This window comes from Anomalospiza imberbis, chromosome Z (assembly GCF_031753505.1).
Source record: "Anomalospiza imberbis isolate Cuckoo-Finch-1a 21T00152 chromosome Z, ASM3175350v1, whole genome shotgun sequence".
Lineage (NCBI taxonomy): Eukaryota > Metazoa > Chordata > Aves > Passeriformes > Viduidae > Anomalospiza > Anomalospiza imberbis.
Window position 1 is genome coordinate 46,158,313 of NC_089721.1, and position 11,904 is coordinate 46,170,216.

General features: G+C 37.3%; 1 long non-coding RNA gene across 1 annotated transcript; it reads left to right on the top strand.

The window, feature by feature from the left end:
* Nucleotides 1-4,027: 4,027 nt before the first annotated feature.
* Nucleotides 4,028-6,833, top strand: LOC137464674 (uncharacterized). The gene is made up of 3 exons (XR_010994348.1): nt 4,028-4,125; nt 4,257-4,318; nt 5,132-6,833. It is a non-coding gene; the product is annotated as an uncharacterized lncRNA (long non-coding RNA).
* The last annotated feature ends 5,071 nt before the right edge of the window (nt 6,834-11,904 follow it).

Consider the following 11,904-nt stretch of genomic DNA (forward strand, 5'->3'; position numbering starts at 1 on the left):
CCCTGGACATCCAGGTGTGTATTGTCACAAATTTGTAAGGTTAAGTCCATCTTCCTCACCAGACCTGTCTGTTTGCTTCACATCTCATTTCTTAACACTTGTCTTCTTGCAAGGCAAGCCTGCCAATGTACACCTCCCTCCTTTAACCCGTGACATCCAAGTTAAGAGAGAGACAGGTAGCAGTCATGAAACAAAAGGAATCTTTTTCCTCCAACATGAAGGAGCAGATATACACTCTGGTTAGAGATACCTGAGGGAAAGGAATCTTGGCTTTCTGTCTCTTCACACTAGGAGGGAGAGGTAATGTTTAGATCCACAACTGCATCTTCACTCTATTTGTCTATGCCTAGCTGCTGGAGAGGCAGAGGGATACTGACAGAAGTCCTGTGGAACACTCCTACCTCTTCTTCATAGTGGAGATGAAAACAGGTGCATCAGGCAGGTTTGTGAGTTTATAATGTTCTGCTGCTGCCAGGCAGGGCCTGAAATTCTTCAAAGTGGAACGATTTGGGAGATTTACTCAGTGATCATTCTATGTGAACTTATTCCATGAGATAATATTGACTTAGGTAGACAATTCATCTTTTTTTTTAATTTGTTCAGGAGGGATGAGAGCTTTCTTTAAAAGCATGGGGGATAGAGTGGATCCTAGCTGTGTGCAAGTGGGTCTCTACAGCTGGGACTAAGTGCAGAATCCCAGGTCCATCCATGTGCTGTAGCTGAGCCCCTGCTCCATGCCAGGCAGATATGCAGGTCATCCCTGCCACTGGTTCAAACTACTGTGTAAAAAAGCTCCAGCACATGTCTCAGAAGACAGCAAGGGTGCATTTCATTCCTTGTAGGATGACTAAAGGACTGGAATCTGGCAAAGGGCCATGCCCAAAGCAGAAGTTAAACACAGACATACACCCTGAAAATCCATATGCTTTCATTATGGATATTTGCAGTCTGAAGTTGCTACACTGTTGCTGGTGAAATTTTTGTGAAACAAAAAAAAAAAAAAAAAAAAAAAAAACCAACAAAAACCAAAAAAACCAAACCAAACAAACAAAAAACCAAAAGTAACACAGTGTGGCTATGTGGCTATGTTTGGGCCCCTAAATCCACATATAGGTTCCTAAAATTAAGTCTGGTTCTCAGAAGGTCATTATTTTTTGAGGATGAAGCTAGTAATTTGGGTAGCTAGCTATAAACTGAGGAAACTGAGGTCTCTGACTTTAGCTAGTTGTGAAGTAGTATTTTTGACTTAAACCCAAGCCTTTCTGCCTTTGGATAATACTTCCTTGCTGGAAATGCTATAAATTTGTATGTACAGTGTTTTACAGATGTATTCTGTTCTTCATTTTTCCACAAAGAAACAATGATTTTAAAAAAGAGTTTGTGATGTTTTTTTAAGTAGACGATAATTAATGTAAATCAGTCTCTAGAAAAAATACAGGCTTATTTTCACATTTGCTTGAGATTAAGCTGCTTCCACAAAGTACTTCCACATGTATACTTATTAATTTTATAACAAAACTAACCATTCCTCAATGAGGAGTGAAGACAAAAGTCTTGTTAACTATGCCTTATTCAATCAGCATTTATCTCCCTGTTCCAGGTCAGCAGGATTCCCTTCAGGGTTAGCTCCTGCTGAGCTCTAAAGACCCACATTGCTCAGCACCTGACCAAGCTAAGAGACCTCTGGGTGCTTGGAAGTGGAAAAGAAACCTCCTTGGATATGATTATTGTCGGGGGAAAATGGTATATTTTAGCTTGTTTTGGCTTATTTTTTCAATATTTACTGCATTTCTGCTCCTATGTGATTTGATAGCTCTTTGTATCAGCTGCAATATATATTCTTACAAACACACACAAGCCTAACTTTCAATTTTTGCTGGATTTGTTTGCATATACCATAAAGGAAACCTGATGGGATATCATTCTAATATATTTGTTGTATAGCTGATTCTAAGTATGAAGTCAAATGAGAATTTGATGTCAAAGGATTAGAAGAGCTGCAAAAAACTGGTATAGCCCATTCTGCTGGCAAGAACAGGGAAGACAGCAATAGTCTTCTTCTTGTTGCTGCATAACTTCACTCTGTCAATACAACCATTTATGTATCCTTACTGTAAACTTGCTCTCAAAAACTACTAAGGTTAAAAATATCCTCTTTTCCAGAGGGATAATGAAAGGGAATTTCTGCCCAGTCTTGCCCAGGAAGTCAGCACATAATCTAACAGAGCCCTTGGAAAGATGAGAAGTTCTCAAACTCCAATGTGGTCTCATAGTCATACCCATAAATGCACTTTTTCTTGTGCCCTTTGTCCATCTCCAAACTTCTGGTTCCTTCATAACCTGAGTACCCATCCAATATGTTGCAAATTAAGAGCTTCCTTAATAGAAAAGGGAGCATGGGATCAACTGCTGAGTGTAATCTACAGATGGGCTACACACCTACCCAGGAACAAGAGCTGTTCTGGTTACTACCATAAAATTTCTGCTTCCTCAGAGTTTTTGTTTTGGTGTTTTATAGAGACACCACTCTTTGAAGGACCAAAGTAATAGAGTTCTCTCAGAGACAAGATAAACCTGTAGACTACAGAAAAGAAACTATGATGCAACTTTTTTTGTACCATTTGGTATGCCACACTCATTAACTGCAAATTTAAGGTCATATATGAGATCTGCATCCGACCTCCCAAATGCGTCTGATTTCTGTGTACAGCATACATAGAACATAATACTATTTAGATATTTTGATAAAATTTGATAATTATTAAAAATCTCATCCCACAATTGCTGTATAAAAAAAATCATACTTTTTGTGTAGATCAGAGTGTGTGACTTCTTTACAGAGTGAAAGTGATTCTGCCTTATCAGACATTCCCTGAAGTTCAGTGGATGCTGCATTACACAGCCACTTTTGGTTTTGTTATCAAGGCAATTTCTTCTGCAGCTCTTCAGCTGCCTTTCTGCTTTTGGTAGCTGATAATCTTTCTTGTCAGTGCCTGGGTAGATGTGTTATTTCCACCAACAAAGCCTCTCTGTCCTAAGTATCAGAGTCTTCTAGAGAAGCTGGTATGTTCTGTGAGATGTTCCTAGATATACTCTTAGAATCTCACACAGACCTCACAGGTCCTAGGGGTGCCTGCAGCTTACCAAAGACAAATTTGCTACCAAATACTAAAGACTGCAAAGGTAAATGAAAAGTGTGCTGTGGCTCACTTTTGCTAGTTCAAGATTCAAGGGTGTCCTGGTTGAAAGGTATCAATAGCAGCATGCTTTACTCCTTGAAATTTGTTTTGTGATTAGTCCAGTGTGCATCCACTTCATGCAACTTCTCAGATGCCAAACTGAGGTAATTTATTAAAAGTATGCGTGGCTGAGAAAATTGCTACATCATGAAAACTTGATGATCTATGCTTTTTGTAATGATAAGAGAGTGTAGACATGAGGGTTAGGTCAAATAAAATTTTAGATCACAATATTTCCAAATGCAGAAATTTTTACAGAGGATTTGTGAGAGGAAAGGTGAAGGAGAAACTTTTTAAAGCTGCAATAGACAGCAGCAAGGGGTCAGTGTTTGGTCAGGGCCATGTTTAAACGATGGGATATATTTGTCTCTGCGCTGTGTAACAAATAATGTTTGTGTAATTAAAATTATGTTTTAACTGCACATATTTCTGTATTAAGCCCTTTCTCTTGCTGAAACAAGAGCAGCTTTTCTTTGTGTACCTTAAGCTATTTCCAAAGCAGTGCAAATCAGGGCCAATGGAACACAAATCTAAAGGGATAGGGAGCAGGGTACACAGCTGCAAACTTTGTGCATAGCTATGTAGATGCATTTTTTTCAGGTGTGGAATTTGAAGAGGGCAGAAACCAGTTACAATCCCCACCAAACTTGAGCTTGTAATATGAAACAGGAAGTACCTTTTGCACATGAGCAGGAGCGTTCCTCAGGGATCTGAGTGCATCCCAATGCAGCACTTTAATTTTGAATAATTTATTCTATAGCAGTACCACTTCCACATATAAGCACCTCTTAAGGTGAAACGAATATGTCCTCTTAGCTGTAATGCATCTATTTTCTACAAGAAAGAGCAAATTATCTCTTCTGCTGGATCAGCATAAGAAAAATGGGTGAAGTACTTACTTTATTCTGCACAGGCAAAAGTGCACCAGAATAAAGCATATTAAAAATAAAAAGAGTCTTTATGGTTTCATTTTAATTTTCTTTTTTTCTTTTTTCTTTTTTTTTTTTTTTTTTACAGGAATGGATTCTACTTTCAGAAGACAAGAGCAAATCCACCACCTGAGAAATTCAACACTCAAGGTGTAGAATTTTCTAAGATATCCTGAAGGGACATTTTTTTTTTTAAAGAATTAAATACTAGCCTTTGTGCAGAAGTTGATGTGATTTCATAGCACAGCACGAACCCCATTTAGATTTAGAACAGTTTATAGTGTTATACTTGGTATCAGAAACAGCTGTATTAGGGTGGACTTGACCTTGGAAGAGACCAGCCAAGCAAGGTCTTAAGGGTGCATCTTCAGAGTGGTGCCATGTGATTTAGCCACATGACTTCTATTACTTTAGATCACTGATTTACTAGACACCACTTTAAAATAGTACTCCCAGAGTCTCTTTCTTAAGGAACCTCATAGAGCATTTACATTTAACAAGTTTGAAACCTCTTTATAGCACTATCTGCCGTAACTCACTCTGGAAATTTTGCACTACTGTACTTCATTAATTAATTGTAAAATCTTGTGTGGCTGTTTCACATCCTAGATGAATTTATCATCTAGGCTTCAAATAAGACTTCATCAGAAATGTGGAGTTACATATTTTTCCATTTGCCTTTATTCAATGTAAATTTCTTGGATTTTAGATACATATTGTGAGCATTACTAACAAGCTGGTGGATACTTGAAGATCCTTCTGAACAGAACTAAGGCAACAGATAAGTAAATGTGACTACTTAAATTGAACAACCATTTTCTTTTTTTTTTTCCTGTATGTAACAATTAAAACATCTAAACCTAAGTCTTCTATTTCAGTGTAAACTGTTCCATATATATTATTATATTAATAATACATTTAACAGCCTGACACATCAGCTGGAATGATTAAATTATGTAGCAGTAGAGATATCTCTGGAAACAATGACAGGTGGGACAAACCTACCAGCAGTTGTTTGAAATGGTAGAGGGGGAGAAATATTTTCAAATGTCAAGACATCAGCATCAGTCACACCATTGTGGAATACAGCTTCAAGTTTATAAGATTTGCCATTCAACCACCATTTCTTGTCTTCAGTGCACTCTTTTCAAATCTGTTTGGACTCAGGTGTGTGTTTGTAGATGTGAATATGCATATACATATGTGAGTACATGGAAAGATTAAGCTCTTGCATATCTTGTTTTATTTGAAGCATACTGAAGCAGTGTTCTGCATGTTCAATGTTAGGACATTTTACCTAGCTTAGGTGGAAGCATATGGAAAGAGGAAAACCCCACCTGGAATGAATACAAGCTCATGCTGTTAAATGTATCGTGGTGTTTTTTTCTTTTTGGGTCAGCCTATGGAGAAAGAGGGCCGTATGGAAAGACTATCATACTTGTATTTCTCTCCTTTACCAAATTGTAGTTCAGAATATCTTAGCTAATGAAGACCCACTAGGGTGGGTTTTTTCAGCATTTTTTGGGGGGCACTTGAGTCTAGTCAGTGTCAGGACTGGGCTTAGAGTTTGAATGGCATTAGAAGTAGTCTCTGTGCTCCTCTTCTTAACACTGCTGTTGGGAGAAAGCTGAAGCCAGCTTTCCTCTCAGTATTTCATTAGTCTAGAAACCATGAGTACATATATGTTTGAAGCTCATTACCTGTTAGAAGAGGTTGCTGTGTTATCTTCTTTTACAGTAAGGCTGAGAAACCCACTCCCACAACATTGTTGAGATATCTGTAAGAACAGCTCTAGAGTTATCAAGAACCTGGTCAGGATACATCAGGGTGCAAAGTCACTGAGGGTTAGCCCTGGGTACTGATGTTAGATCACAGAATCACAGAATCATTAAAATGGCAAAAGACTTTAAAAATAATTGAGTTCACTGGCACCATAGTGTACCCCATTAAACCATAGTGCCACATTTACACAAGTGTTGAACACTTCTGAGGACAGTGACTTTACCACTTCCCTGGGCAGCCTATTCCAATGCTTGATTACCCTTTCAGAACAAAAAAAAAAAAATTTGGATATCCAGTCTGAAGTCTTTTCTGGCATATCCTGAGGCCTTCTTCTCTGGTTCTGTCACTTGTTCCCTGAGATAAGAGACTGACCTCTACCTGTTTATGACCTCCTTTCACATAGATGTAGAGAGGGATTAGGTCTCCCTTGAGACTCCATTTCTCCTGGCTAAGTAACACAACTGCCTCAGCCACTTCTCATAAGTCCTGTGCTCTGAACCATGTATTTTGCACCATTGGGTTTTTATCAGAGAAACCTCAGGCAAAAAAAATTGAGGTCAGCCACATTAAGCCTTATCATTTAGCTCTTGAAGAATATCTTATGCTTGCATATGCCATTGGATGACTCTGCTGATGGAAGAGCAAATAAAGTAGGCAACACTCTGCAAGAGGCAGTTGCTGAGAGTATCAGTCCTGCTGAGGAAGATTCAGAAGGTGCAAGCTGTAAGCAAGCTGCCCTGCTATGTAATTGGATGATCAGTGAGACTCACATGTCTAAGTGCTAGAAGCATATTTCTGCTTCCTTCAGAGTCTGACTAACCTCTCTTGCCTAACTCTCTGCTGATTTTGGAGCCACCAAAACGCATACCCTTTAGGAAGTTGGGTGTCTAACTGCTTCCAGATGAATAACTTGAAATTTCTAGTAGAAAAGCACTGAATTCCATTGGAGAATTATTTTCTCCAGGAGATGGGGGTGATCAAAGCAGGGTTTTCCATGCTCAGTATTAAACATTATCATTACCTTTTCAGTGTGGAGCCTATTTTTGCACATCTTGATTTAACCAACCTTGAGAGTCACAGGGTTCTAAAAAAATGCTTGGTCCTTGTGGAATTAAAAAGTAATTATTCCATTCATCTAATGGGCCAGGCAGAGACAAGTCTGGTAATTCATTTCTTATACCCTTCACTGGTTTTCCACTTCTGAGACAAAGGCAGAACCAGTTGTCTTTCCCCTCTGTGCAAGGCTCCATCTTAATCTAACAGCTATTCAACAGCAACAATCTCCTGAAGACATGGTCCCCAAGACACTTCCCTCTTTGCAGAAAGCACATGTTTTCTCATTAAAGCACTAGCAATGACACATCTTCTGTTACTTTTCCCAATTAATCAAATTCAGCATTCATCAAACCTAAATTTATTAATTCTGTAACCAGATATAATTGCAAAAAGAATTGTAATTTTGTTATTGATTGCTTATAGGGATTCAAAGGAAAAAAAGAACTACATCAGAAAGAGCCATGGGGTAAGTTACCTGTTACTGTCTAAATGCTGAACTTTCCTAATTTATTTCCAATAAGTATCAGAATGCTTTGGGTTCTGGCATTATTTTTAGATAAAGCCAAACAATCAAAAAATGGATTTGCTCAAAATATAAAGAAGAGAAACTGAATAGGCCTTTCAGGAATTTTAAGTTACTAGAAAGGTCCCGGTGTACATGATGAGAGAAAAATACTACTTCTCTGCAGTGCAAGTTATGTATTTAGTGGTTTCTCAACAGAGGATATAGTTTATTAACCATGTCAGAATACCTATTTTAGTTGAGGTTCTTGTCTAGCAAACCATGTAGTTTAAACTAAAGATTTGTAATTTTTTTTAGTGTTTGAGGGAATGCTGTGTTTCAATGTCAGAAAAATCCATGATTATTTTATGTTAAAAAAGTTTCACTTTGAATTTAAGGAAAAAAAATTCCTAAATTGAGATTCCATAGTATTCTCTTTGAAAATTGAAAAGAGTAAAAACCATGTGGTAGTTTTGAAAAGAAATGTGTTTCTTAGGCTCACTAACCTCTGTGTTTTCACACAGGCTGGCCTGACTAGTGACTGAAAAACCTGGGATCTGGGAGGCACTGGAAATGTGGTGAATGTCTTTGGCACTGAGGAGGCAGAACTGCAGAGTCCCTTTCAGGAAGGCTGTTTGGAAGTGCATAAAAACTAGTAGTGTTTAAGGCCAACCTTTGTGGGTTGAAAGGAGTCTGGAATGACTAACTTTTAGAATTACATAATTCCATTTAGTGTATCACCAGGAAGTGGGATCACTGCATTGCCAGGGAATTTGGGAGGAAGATGTGAGTAGTCTTCATAGATGTGAGTGCACTAGGTCAGGAGGCTGAGTAGCTTATACTGAAAACAAAGAAAATTTTAGTATATCTGTACATAGGTGCAAATATATAATTAATTCATTTTGGTGGCAGAAGGTATGTAATTATCAGAGCAGTGAAGCTCTGATATGAGTTACACACAGAGGAGTTAAAAAACCTCCTCTGACATTTCAGTGCCCTGGTTCTAAACATTTAATGTGCCAGGGGATGGGCTTGATGAACTGTAATGAGCTCAATGAACCTTGCCTACCCTGTGTCCAAAATGCCGCCTCAGTTTCTCCAGCATTTTCCTGCAATGCTACTGCCAGATTTCTCAGTTGCTCTACTTACATGCCAACAGTATGGGTGAGTTGTACAGGGTTGTGACAGCTATTGGTAGACGGGCTTCAGTAGATATTGCCTTCTTCTGCATCATAGGAAGTAAATCCCAGTGCAGAGTTAAGCAACTTAATTAAACTTTTCCATTTGATAGTGGTAATTTTAAAGGGTACATGCAGTCAGGTGGAATTTGGTAGGGCTTGAGGTCTGAATTCCATTACAAGTAAGCATGTGGAAAGCACTGATTTTACAAAATACTCCCTCAAAGAGGGCAATATTTAGCTGCTACAAAACTTTCATTATCATGACCTCTCTGTGGACAAATAGTGAGTGTCACACAAATCTGAGGATATGATAAAGAGCACTGTCATCCTTCTCAGTCCATGTGTTTTAGTTTACTTCAATTGGAAATAAGTGTGCAAGAAGTGGAAAGCAGGGGTAGAGTCATTCTGGATTGAGTTTGAATCAAGGATTTGGAAAAAATTCCACAAAGCCCTTCTGCTTACATATACCCAATGGGAATTCATTTTAGCAAGACATATACTGGTATTTGTAAAGTTGTGATGTACTAAATTAGTTTCCTCCTGGGGAAATTGAAGTGACAATTGTGTACCTTGGACATGTCTCTGAAAATACAAAATCGTCAATTGTATCCTGTGATATGCCTTGAAAGAGTTTCTAACTCCTATACTAAAATAATATTTTTACTGGACATTTCTTGCTGGCAAGAAATTATTTATTTTGTCATAAAGTCACCTAGAGTTTCTTGCCATTAAAGTAGGATTTTTAAGATACCACAGTGTCTCCTTTTTTGAACATTAAAAAAAAAAAAAAACACTCAAGTGTGGAACAAAATTTCAATAAATGAATGTAAAAATAAAACTCAACTTTGTTTATGATAAAAAACCCCAGCTCTCCACATTCACTTTAAGCTTTCAGAGGAGGAACGTTTCCAAAGGTGAGCTGCCTTAGTTTGCCAGTCACATGTAGAGGGAATGTTACACTTGCAACTACAAACCTAGGAATATTTGAAATACCACAAGAACCTTAACAATTACCCACCTACTTCCTTGAAAGTGCTTTTCATTCTTTTTAAAGCTTCTGCATGAGAGACACCAGTGGAAATAACTTTTTCATAATTTTATTTCCCGGTACTCAATGCTTCATCCTTCTCTGGAGTGCTCTGAAAATACTGGTCTTAAATGGAAGAGCATACCAAAATTCTTCCACCAATCTTGCTGCATTCAATTTTCTGTTATGGCTTTTCCTCTCATCACAGTATTCCAAAATTTGACAAGAAGCATTGTTAAGGATTATGTGATGTTCTGTGGATATGCCAATATTTATATGGCCATAAATTCCTTGAAATATATTCAAGTAATCCATGAAGATAAGTAGTCATAGCTGTTGGAAGAGCTCCACTGCAGCCCAAAATACCTATGATCACAGTGCTTCTGACTATTGTGTATTATGTGTAAAGTAATGAAAAATGTATTTTAAGTAAGAAAATCATTATTGTAGTCAGTGTTGGGAAGTGCTTATTAAAGGGATATTTGTTTGTGCTGTATATATAATACCCTACTTTACATTCATGAACCTCGAGTGAAACCATAAACCTTTGCCACAAGAAAGCAAAAGTCATACTGTTCCTTCTGATGTCAGTGAAACAGATCTTTTGAAATTAAATATATTCTGAAATGTTTTTTGGACACAGAACTTCCATGAGATTTGTACAGGGATAGTTTAAAATTTTAACCTACCTGAAGATGATTTTTTGGGTTATGGAATATTTGGTTGCCAAGCTAAATTCTTTAGGCTTTTAATCATGTCCACTGCATTCTATCATGAAGTAGTCACTTCCCTGATGCAGAAAAGGCCTGAGCAGTAATAAAAGGCAGAGAATATTGTTAATACTAGTATGATGGTCTTTTATCCCTGAACCTATGGTGATGGCAGATAAAAATCAATTAATTCCAACTATGAGCACTTTTAGAAAACTCTTTTCCTACATCTGGGACAAGAAAGCATAACAAGCACAGAAAGTGTTCCAGTAGTGTTGGGCTGAAGCAATACATGACCACCTTGGCTGCCTCCCTGAAAACTGGTGAATGGAAGAGAAAGGACCACAATTTTCAGTAGCCAGTGCTACCAAATATTTCTAACTTGTTGCCCATGCAAGAAGAAGAAGAAGAAATGAGTCAGCTAATTTCAGCCATGTCACTTTGTATGTTTCTGTGTTTCCCCTTCTGGGTTCACTGTTTTGTTCTTGGTAAAGGCTCTAGTCTGATATTATTCAATAAATCTGAAATTAAGAAATTAAAAGAAACTCCACCAAAATGCCCCAAGCCTTATCTAACAGCACTTTTCCTTCTCTGAAGACAGCATAGAAATATTATGCTCTGCCCCAAATTAATCAATGTGTTACTTTTTTGCAAGACAACTTGTCTTATGTATATCAGAGCTTTCTGTAGCCTAACAAATGAACAGTGAAAGGTTAAGAAACTGGTTTTGTACCTCTTTTCATGTTAATGTTTGCTTATGCTTGGTGTAGACGAAATTCTTAGCTGTAGTGTTCATAGCTGAGATGAATGGGAATGATGGCAGTAGATTTGATTAATCCATTGGTTCTTTGCTTAACTGAAAATCCAGCCCTTCAAACTTAATGCAATCTTGAGTCTTTAATTTATACTTTGACTATCTTAGAAGAGCTATCTGACAACCTTCAATCACTGTGTCTTCTTCAGCATCACCTAATGATTCTCATAAATCAGAGTACTACTGGTCATAATTTTTTTTCTAATTTATTAGTTTTACAGTTTATTTTCTTGATGATTTTCTTGGTGAAGGATGTTGATTTCTCCGTATTGAAACATTTTTTAAAGTGTCAATTTCAGTTATATTTAGGACAAGAGAAAAGGAAAGTGAAAGAGAGAATTCTGGTAATGAATTTTTCTGCTATGGAAGACACACAACTGGACATTTTGATTTTTTATTTCAAAATGATTTTGTTTAGTGTGCATAGTAATAAAATGTTTAATGTGTGCTGAAGCAATGAAAGTCACAATGAAATGTTAAAAAAACCAAAAAAACAAATAAACAATCTTTTTTAACCCAATTTTTTTTTAAATAGTGTTTATGAAGGTTCTAGAAATCTTGGTTAGTTGGAGGTTAGTTAGACTAATGAGATTATGACTAGTTGCTGAAACAAATGGCACACAGAATAATGTAGATTATGCTTTTCTCCCATTCAAAGTACAGA